Source organism: Helianthus annuus, chromosome 1, assembly GCF_002127325.2.
Source record: "Helianthus annuus cultivar XRQ/B chromosome 1, HanXRQr2.0-SUNRISE, whole genome shotgun sequence".
Taxonomy (NCBI): Eukaryota; Viridiplantae; Streptophyta; class Magnoliopsida; order Asterales; family Asteraceae; genus Helianthus; species Helianthus annuus.
The window spans coordinates 41,917,544-41,943,684 of record NC_035433.2 but is presented as its reverse complement, the minus strand read 5'-3'; the positions used below and the strand labels follow the sequence as shown (position 1 = coordinate 41,943,684).

The following is a 26,141-nucleotide window of genomic DNA, read 5'->3' as shown; positions in this document are numbered from 1 at the left end:
CACATAAAGGTATAAATATCCCGTCCCAACAGTTGTTTATAACCCGGCCCCCTTCCCTACATGTAACCAGCTAGATCCGTAACCCAGATCTACCAAAGCGGCCCACATAACAATTGCCGGTTACACATACGAAATATGAATTCACTACTTTATTTCTATCAGCCCACTACCTATGTACGTGTGTTATCATCGGTTCACTGTTACAATTTACCCTTCCCTCACAGCAAGTTATAACAACAGAAAATATCATCACATATTCATCGAGTATTACATCACCTAAAGTTATTAATCTCATCATGATTTAGCATGGTAGCACATGGTTAATGTAGTCCAAGTTCCTCATGTTTGTAAACATATCCACGTCTCCTAAATCATGCCAACCCATACCAGAATCATACATAATCACAACCATCAGCAATAATTAATGAATTTCAAGGCTGCATCCTTTAAATCTCAACCAACATCGTTAATCTACACATGTGCAACCCTAATTCATTTTATCATACATAATTTATTTTATCATACATAAGTTATACTGGCATGAACCCTAATCCATCTATTCATCACTTACAAGTAATCACATGTATTCACCATTAACACAGATTACATATTCTCTTATATCCGATCACAAGAGCTACCAAGAGACCACATCACATAATCCGAACCACATAGCTTTCATGAGTAATAATTCAGTACAACACAAACAACCGGTTTAAACTTTATAAGAACAACGGATTAAAGGCACAATACTAACCGGAAGCCAATTGAGATAGAGTATCGATAGGGGGTCTCCTGCTGTACGTAACGTATGACAATAGGGTTTTGTAAATTAGGGTTGACGCCTTTGGGGTTGTTTTTCGTATTCTGATGGCCATGCACCACTAAAATACATATGCGACACACACCAGCCAAGTTTTGGGCTATGAAAGGACCTGGGCCGAGATGTAGCAATTGATAACTGGGCCAGATTGTACAAGCAGGTTAGGGGGGTTCTTGTGGGGTGTACGGTCTCCAACCCAAATGTGTGATTAGATGAAATTTATAACCTATAGCTAATCCAAACAATACATAAGAACACACCTTGTGACATGAGTAGTCAAACACATTTAACGCGTTTATCGTATCGTACGCCTAGCTATAATGCAAACAATGACGTATAAAATAATAAGCACATCTAATTAACTTAACATAACACTCCCCCAACTATAAAGCAGACAGTGACATAGAAAATAATAGTGAATCAACGGCCACTAAGCTAGACGACACTAACCTGAGAATTCGGGTTGTCACAATCGATATTCTTTTCGGACTAGATTTGACTTTATCTTCTTCCAGAATTCTAGCAACAAGACCTGAACCAGGTGGAATGTATTTATCCCAGCTAAATCCCTCTGCAACCTTTTCATCGTCTTGGTCAATTATACCATAACAAGCTCTTTTCTCTTTCTCTTCAATAGCACGTGCATGTGCAGTTTGTGGTTGTTGAGTAATCTGATGAAAAATTGATTTTTGATAATAATTGTTTTTTCTAGACTGATCTGTCACGAAATGACCTTTTTCTCTTTCTTTTGTTTTTGCAATCACGCTTAAAATGACCTTTTTCTCGACAACGAAAACACGTAACCTTCGATTTGTCAAACCCTATCGGAGATTTAGACATCTCACTAAATTCATCTCTTCCGGTGATTTGTTGAAACTTTTTTGCCCTTCGAACAGCACTGGCTAAACACCACTTGACGTCCATCAACTCAAGTTCCTCAGCATCAATTTGGTCATAATCTTCTTTGGTAAGCATCAGATTTCCAATTTTGCCAGCAATCCAACTTTCATATGATTCCAACATAGCAATGAGTGATGCCATGTGTTGCTTAGCTATTTCTGGAGAAAGATTTTGACCATTTTGAATGTTCAAGGTAACGTTGCACAGCAGATTCGTTGAATTCTGTTGTTGAGGACTTGGTGTTGTAAAATTTGGATCAAAACTTGAATACGAAGACGAATTTCCACCACTATGAGTCACAGCACTACCCTTTGTTCCAGACGAACTATCAGCACTGAAACCAGTTTGGATTTTTGGGCTTGGAGTAACTTCAAATTTGTTTCCTCTGTAGTATAAACTGACATCTTGTTGAGCATTTGGATTAGTCATGATGTCGTTTTCTGGATATCCAACTCATGCTCTTCAATCTTCTGAATAAACTGTGCCAGATTCATATTTTCAGATTTTCTCATGTGTTTTAGGATTAACAAATAAGTTCCCCATTTCTGCTGTGGTAATGCATCAGCTAATTTATCAACCCGTTCATCATCGTCTTTCTTTATGTCCAATCTTCCCATTTCCAAAACCAGATGACAATATCTATCAATGGTCATTTTTGTTGTTTCATTTTCAAAAGCTACAAACATATCAAATGATTTCCTTAGTAAAGCCTTTTTGTTCTTGATCATATCTGCACTTCCTTTAAACTTTTGAATCAATTCCGTCCAAATTGACCTAGCAGTAACCTCATGTTGAAGTAAAACAAAGATATCTTCTTTAACTGCTTGTTGAAGAATACTGATCATCATTTTTTCACTTGTATATTTCAATTTTTCACCCTCTGAAAAGTCACAAAAAGCTTTTTCAAGCCCATGTTCATTTTTCTGTTTCTCATAATCTTTCTCTAATGAACACCATGCGTCAAACTTATAAGCTTGCACCCAGTTTTCAAATTGATTTTGCCATCCTCTAAAATCCTCAATGTACATAAGCTTCGGCGGTTTTTGGTACGTTTTTGCCTCATTCTCACTGTATAGAGTTTCAGCAGCTGTAACAAGAGCAACTGGTGTAGCAAGCGCATTGTAGAATTCCTCTTCCATGATTCAGTAATCTGTATCACAAAGTCAACAAAGTTCAAACAACAATGAAGGTTCACATGAAATGAGAGTTCAAATAAAAACACTTGGTGCGAAATGATTAGACTCAAGCGAAATCAGAATTGGTGCGAAATATGAATTTCAAACGAAATCACTCTTTCACACGAAATACCAGTTTCAAGCGAAATGAGTTTTGATTTCGTGCGAAATACAATGATGATTTCGTGCGAAATACCGATGTGATTTCGTACGAAATGCAGAGGTGATTTCGTGCGAAATAAAATTCAAGCAGGTTATTTCGTGCGAAATCAAATGTAATTTTCAAGCGAAATAGCAATTTCAAGCGAAATCAATTGCCTATTTCATGCGAAACACTGCTGACGTCATCATGTCGATCCGATTTTTGTAAAATTGACCAAGTTTTAAGTCGAATTAAGGTCCAATACTTTCAAGGATTCATTAAAACACTGTTTCGCTTTTAAGGTTTGAAATTCAGAACATTTTGACCGTGAAATCTTGTTTAATTTTGAAAAGAAGGTGTAGAAGTCAGAAATTAAGGCTGTTTTAGCAAGAACTCTTCCTCCTGAGCTCTGATACCACTTGTAGGATCGTTTTCACGACCAAACGAGTCGTTCAGAAGAGTTCTAATCAATTCAAGAGGCGGAAACTAATGAATTGACTTGGAAACAGCTTGAATCACACTAAATTGTCTTGTATTATTGATTTAACACGATTACAGATATAGACACGTTGGCAGCACTTCGGTACCGGAAACACGATCGTTACAAATGAAATCACCTGAAGGGTATTTATAGGGGTTGTAATTTCGAACGGAATTTACAACTCCTATTTCGTATGAAATAGCTGATTGCTATTTCGTGCGAAATAGCTAGATGCTATTTCGTGCGAAATCAATCTTTCACACATAAATCCTAATTTTCTCGAACTACGTGCCCTAATCTAACATTCTTAATACAAGACTCGATACAAGACGAAGTCGATAGACGTATGCACCAACACTACTCCTAGTGTTTGTAATATGTGTGCAGATTTGAAAGAAGAATCCGAAAAGGTTCATAGTCATAATCAAAGTTTGGTTATTGAGCTGTCTAAGTGCAAAGAGGCAAACATGGTGTTAGCTCGAAATGAAAAGGATTTCAAAGATGTAATCGAAACTTTAAAGAAAAGTGTTTCCGAATTAACAAAAACTGTTTTTAACAAACAAATTGGTATTAATAACTACATTGTGACAACTGGCACCAAACCGGTAATTTCCGTACACTTTAGTTATTATTTAATAACTGCAATTATGTGCTTAAATGTCAACATTGTCTGATTACATACTATGCAAGTGAATTCATGCACGTTTTATACTACAAGAATTATATTACATAATAATGAACTGCGTTGCGTCAGAAATACTAGTAGACTCACCGGTAAGACACATTGTGTCAACAGAACTGCAGAAAGCAGTCAGAAATTAGAATTGAGGCCTAGGTGTAGGTCCAACAACAAGAATACATTAAAACCCAAGAATACATACAAGGGTTTACATATATACCATCCGGAAGCTAAATTACGCACTAAAAAGCACCCGAAACGCACTTTAAGTGCAGAATTTTAATAAATTCAGCTCAAATCAGCTTTTAAACATATAAATATCGTGCAAAAATTTTGTTTTATCATTAAAAATACTTCCCTAGGTGTCGGGAATTAAATATGGTACAAAAGGGTACTTAAAAGGGGCTAACCGGTGCAATTTAGCACTTTAACGAACCGACATCTAACCGAACAACCGGACCCTACCCGGAACATAAAAATATTGCCAAAAACATTGTTTTCACTTTTCTGAGCTAGTTAGGGTCCCCGAACACCCTAACATATCTTGTATTACATAACACACAAAAGCCACTAACTATAACATCTAATCCTAACTAGAATGACTAACCAAGACTTGGAACCAAACTAGACTACCCCCCCCCCCCCCCATGACCGGTTCTAGACAAGGGGTACACACCCCTTCAATTCTTTTAATATTTTATGTGGTATGTTGCCTTGATATGGGACACATTACCCACTAGGTCTCCATATGTTGGAAGACTTGATTTATAAACCCTTGGACCTTCTCATTTCCACCATCCACCAAACACTCCACACTTTCTTCTTCCTCTTGCTTTGTTCTCGGCCATAGCTCACCACACCCACACCCATCATCATCCTTCATTCTTCAACCATTCTACATATATACAAAGGTGTAAGGGGCTATACAAAGAAGCTTGAAGCTTTCGGAAGTTAAAGAACCTCAACCATTTGCTTTTATCCACTTCATTTGTCCTCTTGAACTCCCCTAGCCTTGTGCTAGTAGTAAGTGCTCTAAAACTTCATCTTGTTCTTGATTTTGGTGGTTAATAGATGATTTAATGGTTAAAAATTAAGAACATTAAAGAACTTCCATTAAAGTCTTGAACATAAGTGATTAATGGTGGATAAAGAGAAGATATGTGTGTAAATCTTGTGAATCTTGTATGGTTGTGATTATTTGATGTTGTTTGTTAATAAAAGTGGGATGGATCATCATCTAGACCTACTAGATCAAGTTCAAGAACATGAACTAGTAGTATGTTACTGTTAGAAATATAAAAGATGATGAAACCCTCCACCATGAACTTGAAACTTGAATAAAAATAATTTTTCTTGAAAAATAAAGATGTAAACTTGTAGATCTAAAAGATCTACAAGTGGGTTTTCGAAAGAACCAAGTTAAAAGCACAAGTTATAAAAAATCTTGGTTCTTAAACAAATAGACCCTATTTTTGGTGGTTAATAAAGCAAAGATACACATGTGTAACAAGAAAAATACAAGAAGTAATATTTTAAGAAAATATTGTCACAAGTTGTAAAGAACTAAATTCTTTAAAAATGAAGCTTTTAAAGAAACAAACACACTTTAAAGAGTAACAAGACTTACTAAATAACCTAGTAAGTTACTACACATTTTCATAAATTTTCAAGTTCATGAGATAGAAAAATTAGTGTGTATTGTTGATGATTGTTGTTGATGTTGTTGATGATTTTAATAGAAAATAAACACATGTTTGAAAACATGGGAAACCTCCATTTTTAGGGGAAACTCTGTCAAAATTTTTATAAATTTAGACAGTTAGAAAAATATATAAGTTTGGAGAAACTTATTCCCTAAAAATGTATACCAAGGTATTTACCAAGGTTTCCCTAATTTTTGGGTTAAGAAACGACACTTTCGTCAAGGTTAAAAATTGACATTAATTATGTATAATGTTGAGAAAATATATATATTATTTTGTCACCAAATTTTGTGCTGAGTGTATGTAGTATGTATTATACGTGCTAGTGTATTAGGACATGAAAATACACTAAACACCCGTAAGAAGTGAAAATACAAAACTACACATACAACCACGCTTAAGCAAAATACAAGAAATATAATTGTGAAAATATATTATTTGACAAGATAAATAACTTGGACAAGTTATGAACATAAACTGAAGTTTTAAACAAAGATACATAATTCGGGTGCAAAGTGCAAAATACAAAATACTTATGTTAATTTTTGAGAAAATAATATAAGTGAAATACATAGTTAAAAATATAAAATATTTTTAACACAACAGTACTTATACAAAAGATAGTGACTTGAGCTTGTACGATACAAGCCTAGTGACTAACGATAATAAAACACGTTTAGGTCACGACGTACTATAAGCAAATCCGGTGAAGTTTACGACGCAAGGAACGCAAAGTTGTGAGTTCATGCTCCCCCTTTTTCTCTTAACTGTTTTCAGTTTTATAACTTTGGGGGTGAAATACATGTTACAGATATTATTATGTTTACAAATGGTACGTTAACAAGAAGCACACTTGGCGAGAACCAGTACCAAGTGTGATGTGATATAAGAATACAAGAAGCGCACTTGGTGAGAACGAGAACCAAGTATGATGCGTTATGAGGAATGATACGAGAAATCGTGTCACGAATAGGGTACATAAGCACCATTAGTCAACAATATACCTAGACCGCAGAACAAAAGGTTAGATCTAACGGGTGTCGGGCAGCCACACTCATGGTGAGAACGAGTACCAAGTAGTGCTTTTGTGTCTCATAATATGCCAACTAGAAAAATGCCTAAGGTTTGGTTGCTTCCTATGTCGTGTCACATGTTAATGGCCTTGCAACCCATTAACAACTTGATACATACATGAACACTTGATCTATACATGAATACTTGATTTTCACAAGATACATACATGTTTTTCATACAAAGTATACTGACGTTCAATACAAAAACTGCATGAATTCACACCAACATTATGTTGACGTTTTTCCAAAACTCACATGTATTTCAGGTAACTAAAGGTGGATGTGCGCGCGGTCCTACTCATGCTTAGGGATGTCGCCTATGTTATGTTTAAATAAAGTTGTAAACTTTTAAAACAATGTTTTATGCTATCATCGCGATGTAAACGCTAAACTTGTGTTTTCAAATTATGAAATGTTTGGTATTTGAAGTCATTTTTATGAGCATGTAGTATGTTTACTTTTCGTATGCAATGAGAACCTTTCATGATCACACCTCGTGCTTCCGCTGCAGAAAGGGGTGTGACATACATTAACATCATCGAGGAAACTAAGAAAAACCTAGCCGTTGCCAAATGCGAGCATGATGCAATCAAGCTCAAATTGGAGAGTTATTCTAACTCCCGATATGTGCTCGATCACATCATAGACACTCAACAGCTAAAAGGGAACAAGAAAGGCGTTGGGTATAAGTCGTGTCCGCCTCCTTTGAGACACAACTATACTAAAATGCCCGATGAAGAGGAAATGCCTCGTTTTGAACCAAGTGTCCCTCTCGATTATGAGGAAGTTACTACTGGTTTAGGGTTCAAATCTGACAGTTCCTCGAGTACCTCATCTGAAGGAATAGACACTTCAACATTGACGAATCAAAGTGCTCCAATCATTGAGGACTATGATTCGTCTGATGATGAATCAGATGTGAGTGACCAGGATGAATCACTTGACAAGATAAAAGGAGTAGAAATTCCTATTGAGAATTACATTCTTTGTGATCCTCCTACTCCTGTTGTGCAACCTGTTGGAAAACAAGTGATCAATCCTGTCAAGGAAGTGAAAGAATCTGTGTCTACTGTTAAGAGTAATAATGTGTTGTACACTTTTGTCGGTGATGATAAAATTTATTCGGACAATGATTTTCCAATTAAAAATGTCAATCCATCTTTGATTGATAAAGTTTTTGAAGACAATACGAGTAAATTTTTGGGAAAGACGTTTCCTGGAGTTGTTGTAACACAATGTGATCCAGTTCCAAAATCAGAAATTAGAAAACAATTTGGAAACCAAAGATCACCGACAAAGCAACAACCTATTGCTTCTAAGGGTAAACAACCAGTTCAACGAGCTCAAAAGCCTGAAGTTTCTCAATCAAAATTTGAAACAAAAGGAGCTCGTTACTAGAAGAAAAGCAGTGATGTCAAATTTGTAGCATCGAAGGGTACTGATAAAATTGAGACTTTTGAAAACAAATCAAACACCGATTTTGTCCAACAAGTCAAGATTTTAAAACATAACAGTCAAAACAATTACACTCAACATACAAATGGGTGTGATGAAAAAGCAAGTACCTCAGGTTCTACAGTTTCAACATCTGTTCGTCGATCGGATTTTCCTAAGTTTGTTGAAAGGAGAACATGTTTTAAGTGGGGGGAGTTTGGACACATCATTAAAAATTGTACTAATACTCCCAAAGAGAAATTTGTTGAGAAAGCCCCACCTGAAAAGGTTCACCCACAACGTCGTCCTGTTTCACCAAAACATAATAAACGAACCGTTAAAGAACAAGAAACAAAACAACGACGTCAAAACGTCAAGGCAGTTGAAAAGGCTTTAAAATCAGAAGTCAAATCTGTTAAAAAGGAACCAAGTTCATCACAATCTTTGAAACCAAAAATTCCAAAATCTTTTCCTAAGACTAAATCTGGTAAACAAAATCAAACTTGGAAACCTAAGACAGATGAAAGTTCAGGGGGAAGTGCTGTGTTTGAAAATCATCAGGAAATCGAGATCACATTTCGTGATGCTCAGGGATGACCCAAGACCACTAAGGCTTGGGTCCCCATCCTCAACTAATCGTTGAATGAAATGTGCAGGATGTTCCAGGATGAACTGTTAATAGTCATTGGATTGTTGACAGTGGAGCATCTAGGAACATGACAGGCGACTCATGACTTCTTTATGATGTGAAAAACATTAGAGGAGGTTATGTCGCATTTGCTGGAGACAAAGGCGGATATATCACTAGAGAAAGAAAGATCTCCAATGGTATTGTATGTTTCGATAAGATCAATTATGTACGACAAATTGATCACAATCTTCTGAGTGTTTCGCAAATCTGCGATAAGAAATTCTCCGTGCATTTTGATGATGCCGGTTGTTATGTGCTGAAGCCTGGTTTCAAAATTCCAAGAGAATGGATTCTCTTATCGGCTCCAAGATTTAATGATCTTTATATTCTTGATATGAGCCAAGCGATTACAACATCTACACAAGTGATATGTTTTGTCTCGAAAGCCACAGAGAAGGAGTCTATATCTTGGCACAGACGAATGGGGCACATTCACTTAAGAAAAATGAATCATTTGGTTAAAAAACAATCTTGTGAATGGTGTGCCTGTGAGAAGTTTTCATCTACAAGATATTTGTGTTTCGTGCCAGAAGGGTAAGCAAACGAAGAAATCTCACCCGCTTAAGAAAATCAACACTGTTAGCATGCCTCTCGAACGTCTTCATATGGACCTCTTTGGACCTATGAAACACAAGACAACCTTTGGGGATGCTTACTGTCTGGTGGTTACTGATGACTACTCTAGATTTTCTTGGGTAGCTTTTATGGCACACAAGAGTGAAACTCCTGGACTCCTCAAGGATCTTCTTACTATGTTGGAAAATTTGTACACCTTGAAAGTGAAAAGGATCCGAAGCGACAATGGAACTGAGTTCAAAAACCGTGTGATGGATGAGTTCTGTACTTCCAAGGGCATTCTTCATGAATACAGTTCTCGCTACACTCCACAGCAAAACGGTGTCGCTGAGAGGAAGAATCGGATGATAATTGAAACTGCAAGAACTATGTTGGCAGAGTCAGAGCTTCCTGTTCAGTTCTGGGGGGGAGGCTATTTCGACTGCTTGCTACACAAGAGTTCTCACAGCTAAAAGGCATGGCAAGACGTGTTTCGAACTTCTACAGAAAAGGAAACCGGATCTTTCTCACCTAGAACCTTTTGGCGGTCCATGCACTATGATTGAACCAAACGAAAAATTTGGCACCAAAGCTATCGAGGGTTTCTTCCTTGGATATGCTACTCCGAATTTTCGTGTATGGAATCTGGCAACCAAAAAGATTGAGTTATGGAGTGAAGTAAGGGTTCAAAGGTATACTAATCCTGTTAGAGCTCGGGTGATCCTTGGATGTTCGATTATGATGGGCTATTCGACTCCTTTAATCTGCCAACCTTTGACGAAGCATCTGCTGCTGCTCAAATGGTTTTTGAAAGTGACAACGCGGCTAATTCGCCATTGGTATGACCAATTGTTGTTGACCCTCAAGCTTCTACTTCGGTTAATAACAATACGGTTCAAAATGAGGTATTTGAAGATGCTGCTGATTACAATGAGTCATCGGAAGATGATGAATACCATGATGCAAATGAAGGCACTTCAGCTCCGGTTGCTTCTGTTCAAGGTGCTTCTGAAGCAACTCCTCATGAGTAGAATGTAGACACTGCTGAAGGGAATGCATCCACTTCTACACCTATGCCCGGTGTGGATTTGGTTGTTGATCTTAATCTTAACAATTTGGGTATCAATACTCGTGTTCCTGATGTTCCTGAATTGAGAATTCATGATACTCATCCGCAGCAGAATATTATTGGAGATGTCCATAGTGGTGTGCAGACGCGTAATCAGCTGAGAAACAACCAGAATGCTGGTTTGTATTCAGCCATCAGAGAATCTGGTCTTCAAAATGATTAGTCATTCACGTGTTATGTTTCACAAGAAGAACCGAAATCTTGGAAAGAAGCCTTAAAGGATAATTCTTGGGTGGAAGCCATGCAGGAAGAACTGCAACAATTTCAAAAGCTAGGTGTTTGGAAGCTTGTTGAAAGGCCGGAAAACTACAAGAAAATTGGCACACGTTGGGTTTTCAAATGCAAAAAGGACGATCATGGAGTAGTTATTTGAAACAAGGCGAGATTGGTTGTTCAAGGATTTCGTCAGATTGAAGGTATTGACTACAATGAAGTTTATGCACCTGTTGCACGTCTGGAAGCTATTCGGATCTTTCTAGCTTATGCGTCATTTAAAGGATTCAAAGTCTACCAGATGGATGTCAAAAGTGCTTTCTTACACGGAGTGGTTGATGAAGAGGTGTACGTCGAACAACCTCCGGGTTTTGAAGATCTTATTCATTCAGATCGGGTTTGGTTGCTCAACAAAGCTCTTTATGGTTTACATCAGGCACCTGGGGCTTGGTATGCAACCTTATCCAACTATCCATTGGAAAATGGTTTTCGGTGAGGTCTTATTGATTGCACTCTCTTTATCAAAGAACAAGATGGAGATCTTCTGTTGGCGCACGCATACGTTGATGATATAATATTTGGTTCCACTAATGATTCTTTGTGCAGGCAATTCGAGCAGGTGATGTAAGAAAAATTCGAGATGAGCGCAATGGGGGAAATGAACTTCTTGTTGGGCCTACAAGTTCAACAAACCGAGTCTGCGATATTCATCCATCAGACTAAATATGTTGGTGACATCTTGAGCCAGTTCCAGATGTCTGATGCAACGCCCATTGGTACCCCACTTCCGCAGAATCAAGGGATTACTCCGGATCTGAAGGGTGAAAGCATTAACTCTTCATATTATCGCGCTATGATCGGATCTCTCATGTATCTCACAGCTTCGAGGCCTGACATCATGAATCCAACGTGCCTGCTTGCAAGATATTAAGCCAACCCAAAGGCCTCACATCTGGCAACTGTTAAAAGGATTTTCCGCTATTTGAAGGGATGCCCGGACACCGGTCTTTGGTACCCTAGGGATGATAGCTTCGACTTGATCGCGTTCAGTGACTCTGATTTTGGCGGATGCAAAATTGATGGCAAATCAACAACAGCGGGATGTCAATTCTTAGGAAATCGCCTGGTCACGTGGCAGTGCAAGAAGCAAACCTGTGTTGCAACATCAACTTGTGAAGTAGAATACATTGCTGCCTCTAGTTGTTGCTCCCAAGTTCTTTGGATCCAACAACAAATGCGCGACTACGGTTTTGAATTCCTATCTACTCCTATTTTTGTTGATAACAATGCTGCCTTACAGATCACTATAAATCCTGTGCAGCATTCCAAGACCAAACACATCGAAATTAAATATCACTTCATACGTGATTGTTTTGACAAAAAACTAATCGATGTTGTTAAAATCCACACTGATCACCAACGTGCCGACCTGTTCACAAAAGCTTTTGATAAATCACGTTTTGATTATCTATTTTCGGTCAACGGCATTATGGTGATACCAGAGTAAAACTTTTTTGGCTAATCGTTTTTGTAAATATTTTCTTAAAGACTCTAAAAATACAAAAAGTTTTTCAATTTCGTAACCTTTTAGCATTGTAGGGGGAGAAAATTTCAAGAAAATACAAAAACATTCGAAAAATTCAAAAATCCAAAAATATGTCTTTACTTTCTGTCTTTATGTTTGAAAAATTGAAAAAGTAAAAAAAATTGGAAAATTCAAAAATTCAAAAAAAAATTAGAAAACCAAAAATGAGTTTCTTGGATAAAGGAAGATGATGATATTCACTGGTGTGGTCGGTTAACATGTTCTAAAATGTAAAACAAAAAAAATGAGAAATGATAAGTATCTCTACTAACAATGTATCGGTAGGCTCACAATCAGATTAAAATGTGCAGGATGATACAAACCTAACAGACTTCAAGTCAGGTGGGAACCATTCATTGGCATATGGTCTTGGTACCGAAATTTCGTTTGATTGATTGCCGAGGTTCTGAGATATTCGGTCTTTATGCTGTCTTATCATCTGAGTATCATGGTTGTATCTTTTACCGAAAAATAACGGAGACGAGGTCTAGATCTTCCATGATACCATACATACGTGTACATATTGCATTCGACCTCAATAATTGATCAACAATCACATGTCCAAACAAATAAGTGATAATATATCACAGTTATCCGGGAGTCAAGTTCGTCTCTTTGTTGTAAGTCCTGTTCACGGACTTGCTCCTGTGCCCTCATGCATATGAAAATCAAGTTCCTCATCAATAAGTGATTCTATCACATAGGGTTTGTTTTCAATCAAAAATAAGTGAGTATCTCACATTCTTTTGTACGGTCAAACAGATGATAAACGGTATACTCACCGGTAAGATGAACTCTCGTGCATACCTTGATACGGGAATGTGTCGTGAGTGGATGAACATCGACTTGTAAGTATAATCCTTACCGTAAATCGTATCTCCTAATTATGATTACATCTGATAAGTTTGAACTTATGTGGACAACAATACCGATAATCGAGGTAGTATGCTTATCCAGAGCTTTAAACCAAACAAAAATCATGTTGACTAAGACCGTAAGCTGGTATGATTCCTTTTCCTTGAAATTCGCAAAAAGATTGCTTTTGTACAGTTTTTTATTGCTTTTTATAGTTTTACGTTAGTTACCGCACTTTAAATTCCAATTTAGTGTAGTTGTAAAGTTCATTTTTGAATTAGCCGAAGTTGTAACTTGGTGTTTTCTGCCGAAAGCCTGAAACCTACTTCATAAAATGTCCTTGCATTTGGAAAACTCAATCAAAATGGAAAACTGTTCAAATAAACAAAATTTGTTCAAAAGTGTGCAAAGTTTCAAAGACTTGGTAAATTTTTGGGAAAACGGTCGACGAAACATCTTTATGTCGACGAAACCCCTGAATGTCGACGAAAGTCCATAGTCAAAGTCAACTGTTTTCAAACTTGGTCAAAATGGTCAAAAATTGGTTTTGGATCATGACGAAACTCCTTGTTTCGTCGAGGTCACCACGAAACTCACCTGGCCCTTTTAACTTTCGTCATGGGCTCACTGTTTAAGCCCAATCCAAGCCCAACCTAAGGTTTCGTCGAACCGACATAGTAGTTTCGTCGAAATTGGAGTTTTGCAGAGTGAGTGGGTATATAAAGGGACCCAGTGTTCAGAGATGTCATCTTTTTCAAACCTACTTGACTGTTTATATTCCCCAACACTCCAAACCCCCATACCACTCATATTTTCTTTCACCGACTGCGACTCACAAAACCCTTTCATTTTACCCAAAATTTTCAAGTGAATCAAGGTACTAACAATGATCGTTTAAATGTTTCGAACCTTTTGAAACCCGTTGTTTTGCTTGAAACTTATTGACAAACCCTCGGAGACCTCTCTTTTTGGATTTCTGCATATGAATCGTTGCTTATTGTGCTTGTTTGTTGATAAAATCTGTTAATAAGTGTTTATATGTTGATTTGATCTTTGATTTGGGTTAGGTTTTGGATTACAAAAACAGGGGTTGGGTATTTGTTTGAATGTTTAACCATTTGGGTGTTTTCCGGTCAAAACTCATATCGGTTTTGAATCTAGGTGTGTTTCGTGTTGTTTATGGTTAAATCGAAGTATCATTGGGTTTGATTTTTAGAATCAGTCATCGGATAAGCACCTATCGACGAAACCCCTTTGTTTTTTGAAAACCCCCAAATCGACGAAACCCTAACTGTTGATGACGAAACCCCTTGGACGACAAAACCTATGTTTCTTCAAACTGTTGACGACGAAACCCCCTATGACGAAACTCCCTTTAAAATGAAAGAACTTTCGTCGAAGGACTGTCGACGAAACTCCTCTGGTCAAAGGTCAACTCTGACTTTGTTTGACCAAGGATGTTTCATCGTGATGAAGGGAGTTTCGTCGAAGTAATGAAATTTCGTCGTCCAGGACTTAGAAAATTTTTATGTTTGGTGCTTTTCACAGAAGATGTGTAATTATATGTTAACTATTCACTTGACACTTGAACTTGCATAGACATATGTCTAATGCACATGTTATACCATTATGACTTATTGTGGATGTTTACATATTCAGATGGCACCAAAATAGAGAAAACGCAAGCCCGCGACTAAGAAAGAAAACAAATCAGAAGAAGAAGTGATTTCTGAGAAGCGTCACAACCAGATTGCATATCATGATCCGGAAGGAAAGATCACTGAATTGAAAGAAATCATGCAGTGGATCAGGGAGTCGCAGATTAACAAAGCTGTCACCTTTTCAACTCTAGTTTACAAGTTGCTCGTTAAAGCTTTCTGGAATTCTGCAAACGTTGTGCAAGTTGATGGAACTGAAGTCATTCAAGGGCAATTGAATGATCTGAACGTGATTGTCTCACCAGAAATCTTGAACACTGTTTTGGAGCTGCAAGACGATCCAAATGCTACGTCCTCTATACCAATCATGTGTACTCGTGGCTGTTTATTACGGATAAAGTGTATTGGTGACATTTTCAGCAATCAAATCAACAAGGGAGATCTGCCTTTACGGTACAAGTTTTTATTACATGTACTTATTCAATGTCTTAGCAACAGGCGAGCTGGCTATGACATGGCAGGCAACGATCTCGTTGGGCTCATGGTGGCATTGGTGTTGAACAAACCGTTTAGCATCTCAAAGTATATCTTTGCCAACATGAAGGAGAACATGACAAGAACTGGTAGTAGAACAACTGGGAATAAATTCTGGATGTATCCTCGTTTTCTACAGATGATCATGAATGTTCAGCATCCCGGTCTTCCTAAAGCCGACGATGACATCCTCAAGATAGAATCTATGATCGTGCAATCTTTGAGGATATTCATGGCCCTTGCAGCAAAGAGATACAAAGAAAGCAAGCCGCCCAGGAAATTGATCGGTGCTCTTGGCAAACCAGACTACATCGCTCCAGTAGAAGACAAATGGCGTCATATTGATAGCCAATCTGATAACGAAGAGCCGGAGTTAAGAAAAGGATGGTAGAAAAGTTTGGTCGAACGGATACTGATTCGTCTGACAGTGATAATGATGGTGATGACGAAGGTGGTGATGGTGGTGATGCAGGTGCTGTTGCTGTTGGTGTATCTGGTGCTGGTGCATCGTCTGCTGGTGCAGCTGGTACTACTTCAGCTGGTAATGACGAGGAGGATACTGAATCAGATGACAAACCACCTGAATCTGGGTACGAAGTTTACTTTGATGAACACGGTGTGAAAAGGATCAGGAGGATAAGACAAGAAGATGACCCTGAATACGTTCCTTCGGATACCGAAGCGGTACATTTAAAGAAAGGAAACGGTTGTCAAACGAAAGAAGAAAGCAATAAAGAACATTGGTTCTTCGTCTGTGCAACAATCCGTTCCTTAACAAGACCCTTCTCAAGAAGCGGAAATGGATCCAAACCTTGGATTCACGGCCACTGAAGCTTCTGAAATGGTTCCATCTCCTCCAAGGTCTACAGAACCAACTCCTATAGTGAGATCAACTCCTGAAACTCCTACAGTGACTCCTCAAGCACCGACTCACTCTATTGCATCATCCATTCGTGCAACGACCTCGCAGCCTGCCGCAGAGTGCATACAGACTATATTCTCGCAGATGCAGCCAGATGAAAAGGTAGGCTTCCTATTCTCTCAACTGCAAGCTGCTGCAGGTCAAATCAATCGACAAACGGACGTGATCAAAGCTACAAGAGGCGACTTGATCAAACAACAGTTGGAGATAAACACTTTAAACTCCACTGTTGGGCGACAACAAGCAGAAATCACTCGTCAGCAAGCTGAAATAGAGCAATTGAAGACAGAAAATGCTAGTTTGAAAGCTGCAGACGAAGTGAGAGAGCGACAGTTGCAACAGATGCATGCGGCAGATAATACTCGTGGTATAGAAATGAACCGCATGAAAGAAAGCAACTCTAAACTTCAGAAGTTGGCCGAGTCTCTCAAAGAAAGGCATGACTATATGAAGGAGTGGTACGACTCTCGAAACACCACGATAGCTGATGGGGTCAAGAAAATAACTGAATGCTCTGAGATTGTTAGAAAGCGGGTCAATATTTTGTGGAATGATCGTTGCAAGCAACAAGAAGTGTTGAAGAAAATGGATGATGATCCTGAAGATCAGGGGAACCCCGACCCATCTGCCACATCAGAGCAACCGCCATCAACTACCTCTACTCAAATGATTGTCTTCAAACCTTCGCAGCTTGAATCTGCTCAAGGAAGCTCCAGTGGAACCGTTGAAGAAGTACAACAGCTTGAAAGCAGTTCTTACATCGAAAGCTCTCTACCTGGTACATCTTCTGTTCCTAGTACAGCTAGTCTTGCTTTGCAGGCTGTTCATCCTATCCTTGGAGAAATTCTAGAAGAGGGAGAGATTGTTTCTGATCTGTTGCATGAGTAGTTGTTAGCCTTGAATGCGATGAAAGAAGTTGATGATGCTGAAATTGATAAAATGCCGGTTGAACCAGAAACTGAAAATGTTGAAAACATAGAAGAGATTGTGTTTGAAGGGGAAACCAGCAAAACAACTTATGTTCGTGCCGACGGAATGGAGTTTGATCCATTTGATGAAGAATGGATGAAAGAGAATCAGGAAGACATTGATGAACAATTGAAGAATCGGGTGTCTTCTGATAATCCTACTGATTCATTCGAGGAATGGAGAAAACGTTTCTTATCAAAGGTTGAAAAGCCTACACCGCCGGAAGCACAAGTTCATTTTCTACAGATTGAAAAGGTCAAGCCTCATGGAAGGATTCTGAGCTGGATGTTCATCAAGGAAATTCACTGTGTTGCCATCAAGCGTGAATACGGCATTCAGTACTTTAGATCGTTGCTAAGCATATTGTCCTTACCATTTTACGACGTTGCAGCTTTGATGAAGCTTGAGCTTGTTAATCGTTCAAACTTCGAAGGAGCTACGTTTTTTGCACGAAAGATAAAATTTAACAAAAGGACATGATGGAAAAACGAGTTGTTCAAGCCGCAGTTTCCCATCTATCAACAGATAAAGTTCACCTTGGATCCATCTACCAACACAGCGCGTTACAAGCTTGTTTATCAGCCCGCGAAGGTTATGGACAAGATCCCGTTAATGCCGAAGAAACAGAATTTTCTTGATGATATGAGGTTATGGTGTTACGATCCGGATACTCATGAAGCGGTGATTGTGTTTAATGGTGATCGTGAAAACTTTCGGATGCTAGATCCGATGTGGATTGTGAATATGTCAGCAAACGACATCAGCAAGTTGTTCCAGCATGATATATTCTATGATGACAACGATGCGCATCAAGCGTTGCGATTTTAGCGTGTCGCTTGTTACTGCTTTTACCGAGGAATTCATGCGGGAAGCACCTGGACGATGAAACACTGAAGATTTAAGACCGAAGACAGTAACAGACAAGGGGGAGTTTGTTGATGCATATTTTGGTGTCTGTAACTTGTCTTCATTAGCGATGTACTTGTACGGTCTTTTATATTATCGAGTCTGTATTCGCCGTCGACCTTAGTTGGATATCCTCCTATCTTTCTATGGTCCGACAAGTTTGTCTCGTCTATTTTGTATTGTTAAATGACTATGCATGTTGCATATTGATAATTATGTTATGTTTGTGTGTTTATGTGTTTACTGCAAACTGTTTGACAGTTTGCAGCACACATCTTTTGCAGCCCTCGACGAAACTCCAAGTTTCGTCGAAGACATACATGACGAAACTCCCTTATGACCACAACTACAAGTTTTGTCGTGATGGGTGACGAAACACCTTGGGTTTCGTCGTCCATGATGTTTCGTCAGGCCCAATTCTAGTTTCGTCGACTCTTGGGCTTGGGCTGCCTATATAAACACCCTCTGGTTTCAGTGTGAAACCATGAGAGCATACCCACTGAGAGTTTTACTTCAAACATTGTGTGCATCAGTTTGAACCTTGTTCTCGTCTAATCAATTGACTGTGATTCTTTGGTTATTCTGTGTTTGTTATATTGTCTGAGTTTGGTTTGGCATCGTCACGGGGATTCCGCACTCGTGACCGTGTTTGATATAAACAAGGGTTTGGTTTCGTATCGATCCTCCGGGAATAGGGACCTACAATTATGCGTTTTCAAAATAGATTTTGCGTTTTCAAAACTGCGTTTTGAAAAAGCATGTAGGTACATGCTTCTCCAAAACTGCATTTTGGAGGCAGATAATCGCTTTTTCATCCAAACACTTTTTTAGATTATTTATGTTTTACAAACGCAATAACTAAATAATCACTTCAAAACCTAATCTCAAACACCCTCTTAGAAAACTGGGCAATTGCAACCGAAATTTGCGACGGAATAAATAGAGTAGCTTATTTATCAACCGAATTCCGACAGGAAACATAACGGCCGCAAGGTTAGCAACCTACAAGGATTCAGTCACAATTTATAAATTTAACCAAAAACTTTCCAAAATGGTTATTTGATAAAAAAAAAGTCTTACAAAATAGTTAGATAATTAGCCATCGGCAAAAAAAAAAAAAAAAAAAAAGAAAGAAAGACTCCGGCTAAGCCTTCTAGCTGGCTAAAGCAAAAAACACTGACTAAGCCTTCTAGCCGCCACCTAAGGCTCCGAGTAGTAAAAAAAAAAAGCCATAGCCGCTCGCTAAGTACTAGCTTTCTCAGCGGCGGAGTTGACTTGACGAGTTCTAATTAGTTAAATAGTTTTGAAAAAAAAAAATGATGTATATTTTGGAAATGTTCTTTTCTTTTCTTTTTTTATTTGTCAAGGTTGTCATATTTTGTGAATTTCCTTATTTTTATCCTTTTCATTTGTAGAAACGGTATGAGTTTGGAACAAGAAAGTTTGCGGTATCAGGAGCCGGATGTGCAGGATGCGCACCTGCGATGATGGCTAGATATGAAACAAATGTATGTGTTGATGCAGTAAACTATGTTGTTGTACAATTCAATGCGAGGCTTACAGCTGCTCTCGTTGACCTCGAGAGTAAACTCCCTGGAGCGAAGTTCATATACATGGAGCCTCCGCTAGGATATTCTAACGGTATTCTTATTGCTCAATGGTTACCTTTTAACAAATAGATTCAAGTAATTAGTCAATTTCATACCATACTAACTAAGTTTAGGTAGTGTACTAATAAACTCACTTAAAGTTTATGAAAATCAATCAAGTTTTATTTAAAATTAGTCAACCTTTGTCAAGTGTTGTAATTTTTTGAAAATAATTTATAAATTTATATAAACTTTAATATTAAGTGGAGGAAAATAAAACATATAAGAATATTGGCTACTATTCAATCTTTATTTTAACACCATTTGACTTAAATTGAACAATTATAAAACTAGGTTGTTATTTTGTGAATTGTTTTCTTCACTATTACAACGTAGTCAAGTTAATTGTATAAAAAAATATCACTAAATAGTAACCAATATTTATATATGCTTCATTTATCTCACTTAATTAAAAAAAAAGCAAATGACCATAGAGGAAAAACAGTTGTGACTTTAATGATATTGATATTGTTAAGGAACTTGATTATTATTGTTTGTTATTAGGCGAAGTTTTCTAAAAATGTGAGACTATTTTTCTGCGGTTAACATGATAACAAGTAAGCAAATATGTTGAGAATAAATTTTACTTACATATATTCAAATAAATAATCTGTGTGCTTGAAGGTGATCAAAAGCTACTTGAACATTAATCAGATGGCCTATTGTTTAACAAAAAAAAAAGTACAACTTGTTACACATGTATATTTGCACTATTATATAAGTCATCAAGCGTTATTACAAATTAACTTCTAAAATAAAGAAAATAACTTTGTAAACCATATACTATATACTGGAGCAGTACATCAATGATTACCAAGTTGATGTTTCCTTGGCTACTTATAGATCTTGATGGGTTGCAATAAGTCGCTACAAGTCATGTTGATTCAGTTATATATGTAATTTGAACTAAATTGTGTGCTTAAACGCATCCAGATTTCAATGTTACGGACCAACCCTGCTGCAAGGTCTCTACAACTATCGGTGAGGGCCAATGTGTTCCCAGTCAAGTGCCATGTAATAAGAGACAAAACTATGTATTTTGGGACGCATTCCACCTACTGAAAGTATTAGCCTTGTAGACGGAGCAGCCGTATAGCAGCAATGTCCCCATTTTATGCCTCTTCGACTAAACTATCATTGCCATCTGAGGAACACTTAATTAGTGATGCTTAATGGAAGAAGAAGATATATTATATATCCTAGTTGTTCATCATACACGTAGCTTAAATCTACCAAGGGTTTACTCTTGTATTGGTTGTCTCACGCATATGACGTGAATATGTAACTTATGCACTATTAATAAAAAAAAATGAACAGCTATGGCTTGTAATAATGTAACTGTGAGAAATAAGTTTGAAGTATAATAACCCGTTACTTAACGGATTTTTTTATTTTATGTTATCCTTTCTTTTTCATGTTTAGGCCGGCGGTTTAGCAATGCACACATTGTTTGTAGGTGAGTTTTGATTAGCAATGCACACATCGTTTGTAGTTTGTAGGTGAGTTTTGAAAGTGTGTTGGTATTAGAGCACCTTTAACGCTCTAACGCGGTGGTCCGCTAGAGTGTCCGAAATCCGGACCAAACAAAAACAAACGAGGTGCGATGTGTGGTGCTGACTTGATCATCCGGAATTGGCCAAAGTGGAATTATCTGATGGAGGTGAGTGGGTCCCGTGCTGATTTTGAACAATAACAATTTAAAAAAGTAAGGTTATCAAACTTTAAACATTTTCAAACGATTACTCTTTAAATATAGGATCCTTAATCTATATATATATATATATATATATATATATATATATATATATATATAATTTACTGCTGCACGATTTTTGTAACCCTTGGGAAAATTTCGAACTCTCGAAAACTTTTCTGGAAGTAATTCGTTAACTGATACTCAAACGTAATCAGTTTAATGTACCGTACACTACAAAACAAGGACACAAGCTATACATACCCTAAATACCCTTTACATAACTTAGATATAACTTTTGAAGGGTTAGGTATAACAAAAACACGCTTATACAAGCCCAGGGACTATTTTCGACAAACTGCGAAAGTCTGCACATTTTCGTTTTTTTTGAATACGGACCATGTGTACAAATCTGAATATTTTTTATTCAATAAACCTTGTATTTTACTGATAAGAATGCAAAATTGTCAATCATTGCGCAATTTCGATCATTTTTGTCTTCGATAAAGCGTTGTGCATTATTTGCGAAACGCGTAACCGTACAACCGAACGAACCGACATCCATGACATTTCCGGGCAAAATCCAAGTTACATTTCCTTAACACCTTTATATAACCTAAAAATTGGGTTAAAAAGGGTTAAAAGTGACAAAACACGACAAAACAGGTCCACTGGCCAAATCTGCCAAATAGCCAAAGTTTCTGCCCCTGCCCAGCCTTTGCGGACCATATGAGGGCCCCCTCACGATCCGTAAGGAGTGCCCAGCAACTAGTTTTTGTGTAGCCATTGCTTTCCTTTGCTTGGATTGAATTTTCCAGCTTGTTTCCATCAATTAACATGTGTTACACCATCCCCTAATCATTGACACCTCATGGGACACTTGTGATGATCCTAGAGCCTCCAAACTATAAATAGCAACCACATTTCATCCATTTTCTTTGCTCATTCACAAATTCTTTCTCCCATCTTCCTTAGTTTATTTCATTTATTTAGTCATTTTTGAGCTAAAAGTCAAACAGCTTGACTTTCGGTTCTGACCTTAATTGGTCAAGTCAAAGTTCAATTGAACTTTGCAACATGATCGTAATCACGAAGGTTATAATCCCTTGCAATTGCACCTTTTGATTACCACATTTACTAGGTGAAGTGACGAGTCAAAGTTTTGGTCAAAAATGCGCATAATGTGCATTTTACGACGAAACTATTTTCGGGTATCAAAACTCCAAGTTTTGATACCAAATCAGTTTTACAACTTAGTTAGACATGTTTCAACATGTCTAACTCGTCACTTCAAGTTTGGTGCTTTATTTAGGTCGTAAGTCGAGCGGTTTGACCATCGCTTTCACTTTCGAATCCAACCCGTTTGGTCGTTCTTTGAATTCGACCAAGCGCATTTATAGGACCATAGTTGTATATGGAATAACCCTCTAAGGTTATACCTTATGGTCTTATGGTTTGATTTGTTTTATGATGAGTCGATTGTTATGTACTTATAAATAACCAAAATACCCTTTTTGCGCATAAATTGGTTTTAAGCATATGTAACCAAAGTTTTGACATCTAAATTGATGTTATAACATAATCAAACTTGTTTTGGCATATAAGACTCATCAGAGGACATATTTGACCATCCGAACATATAATTACGCTAATGACCCGTTAAAGTAGCGTAAACTACCTTAACGAGTCATAACGGGTTAAAAGCACTTAGGATTCTTTCCAAATCAAAATATTAAGCTTATTAAACCATATCATACGAGTCCCAACACTCGTTTGATTTGTAAGACTTCATTCTATCCTATTTCCCGTTTAAAGTCTCGACACACTAACATAAGTTATCCGACACATTAGGACACGTTTGAGCTTTGTTTATTCCGTTGATGAAGGACACATACGCAATCCTAAGTGAGTACATAGTTCCCCTCTTTTACGTTTTGCAAATGTTTTGGGGTGACTCATATGTGCTAAATCATTTTCAAGTTTTCAAAAACAAAGTATGTGGTTTATATAAACACTACGATTTCAATAACGTGAACAACTTGTTGGTGTGTTATCCATGACCCGAATGACATTAATTAACATTGATCATGTCGACCGGTAGTATGTTATGGTACCATAGGACTGACAATCTCGCTATCGGACTCTCCACTGGATTTGGTGGAAGTTTGGGTAACGACAAACCATTTATGATTAACAAATTATTTTTTGGTTTGTTAATCTATTGAGACCTTTTGGAGGTCTATTAAAGATACCCCTTGGGTGGTATAGTCAACATAGGTTTGAATGTGTTCATTAAAGAATGACCAAAAGTTTTCACAATTAAAACACGGACGATTTGTTTATGACACGGACAATTGGTTTATGACACGGGCAAATGGTTCATGACACGGACAATTGGTTTATGACCCGGACAAATGGTTTATGACACGGACAATTGGTTTATGACATGGACTAATGGTTCTTGAATGATGACACGCAATGATTTTCACTTAAAGTGTAACACCCCGAAAACGGGTTTGGTAATCAAACTCCGTTAATACTAAAAGACGGGTAAAGTACCGTTAACAGTAAAAATAACCCCGTAAATATTTGGACTTAAATAAGAAATCCTAATAATTAAATACAAGCGAATAAAAGAATTAAGGAATTGAGTTTATAAGAACCCGAGTTAACGGGACTTAAAATTAAACATGTTATAACTCTCGGAACCCACTAAACAACTAGGAATATCAACCTAGTTAGTCTAGTGTTTTAAAATAATGAGGGAACTTGATGTAGTAACCTTAATAAACCTGGGTAAAGTCGAGGGACTAAAATGGTTAAAATGAGAAAATGGGTTTTTATTATTTAAAACTAAAAACACCAAAACACACACCTTTGTGTGTCTTCAGGTCGCACAAAACACAGGAGCCAAGAAGGGCTCTTAAGCTCAAACCCTAACTTCAACAAATCAACCAAATTGAAGGTCAAATCTAGCCCGAATCGGATGCATGAACACATATTAATGATCACCTAGTCGTGGGGATCACAAGGTATGTTGAATTTTATGATTTAGTGATACTTTGAGATTATGATGAACAATCATAATCGAAATTCTGAAATCAATGTTGAATCTATGAGTGTTATTATGATGAAATCTTTGTTTAGAAACAAACCCTAGTTGAAAAACTTGATGAATTGGTGTCAATATTAGGGGTTTCATAATTACCCTATTATGTGCTAAGTGGGTTTATTGACAATATGATGAACACTCGGATTAGAGTGTTAAATTGATGAATATTGATTGTTATGATATAAGTTCTTGATGTAGTTCATGAACACTAGACATAGAGGTTTGATTTTGATGTAAATCTTGGTGAAAATAATTAGTTATGAACTAGTTAGTAAATATGTAAAATTATGCACATTAGGTGTTTGTTAAAATGCCTAAATGAGAACTAAAGTGTTGAAATTTAGAGTGAAAACGCGTATTTGAATGATATGGCAATTACATGGACATGAAGTGATAAGGGTTCTAAATAATATGTTAAATTAGACTTAATGTTGTAAACCATATGATTGAAAGTAGTTAAGTTTGATAAACTAAGTTAACTAAGCATGAAGTCGAACAGTAGCTTCGACATAGTAAATAAGTGAGGTGGAGTAGTCGTGATTGTTAATGACTAATTTAACCACCTTGTAAATGATTGATAATAGTTTGACGCGTAACAAGCTAGGTGAAAGCTTGGAGGACGGAGCGGGTCAAATGGAGCAAGTACGGAAAGAAAAGTGTGGCATGGATGCGAGGTAAGTGTAATTTACACACTTATGTAGAATACTCGTTTATTCTATACGTTGTAAATGTGATAACGATAATATTGGAAATATGGATTTTCATTAAGATTACCTTGTAGTGTAATCTAATAATGAGGGAAAAAAGGCAAAAATGGAAAATGGTCAAGGGTCGACTAATGTAAATCAAGGTTAAAAGGATACCCATGGCGTAAGCCGAAATGGGTTGAATTTGTAAGAAAAGAGTTTAAAAGAAAAAGGGTATGGTAATAAAATCCGGGATGGGATAGATGTATGAATTGGAAATAAAAACGATGTTTTTGATTAAATAGATAACGTTGGGCATATAGTCCGAACGGGTCGAATGGTGGTGATAACACCATTTGATAATATCGACTAATGTGGTTGTCAAGTCTTATGTTAACAGGACCAATTAGCAAATCGGATAATTGCGTCACCATTGATTGTGTGATAACGAAAACGAGGTATAAATCGGGTCTACTTGTTGATCCGGACCAGGTACGCATAATTATGTTGTAGTTAAAAGTGCTATTTTGGTCGAATAATTGGAGAGAATCCTTTGTCGTAAAAGAAGGACCAAAAT

General features: G+C 37.3%; 1 protein-coding gene across 1 annotated transcript in view; it reads left to right on the top strand.

Annotated features, from left to right (window-relative positions):
• LOC110864381 (GDSL esterase/lipase At5g45670) overlaps positions 1–21,406 on the top strand; it is a 93,024-nt gene extending 71,618 nt beyond the window's left edge. The window contains exons 6-7 of the mRNA XM_035977571.1: positions 20,054–20,065; positions 21,007–21,406. The gene's annotated coding sequence lies outside the window, so the exon portion shown is untranslated. The remainder of the gene's footprint in view (positions 1–20,053; positions 20,066–21,006) is intronic.
• Positions 21,407–26,141: the final 4,735 nt, after the last annotated feature.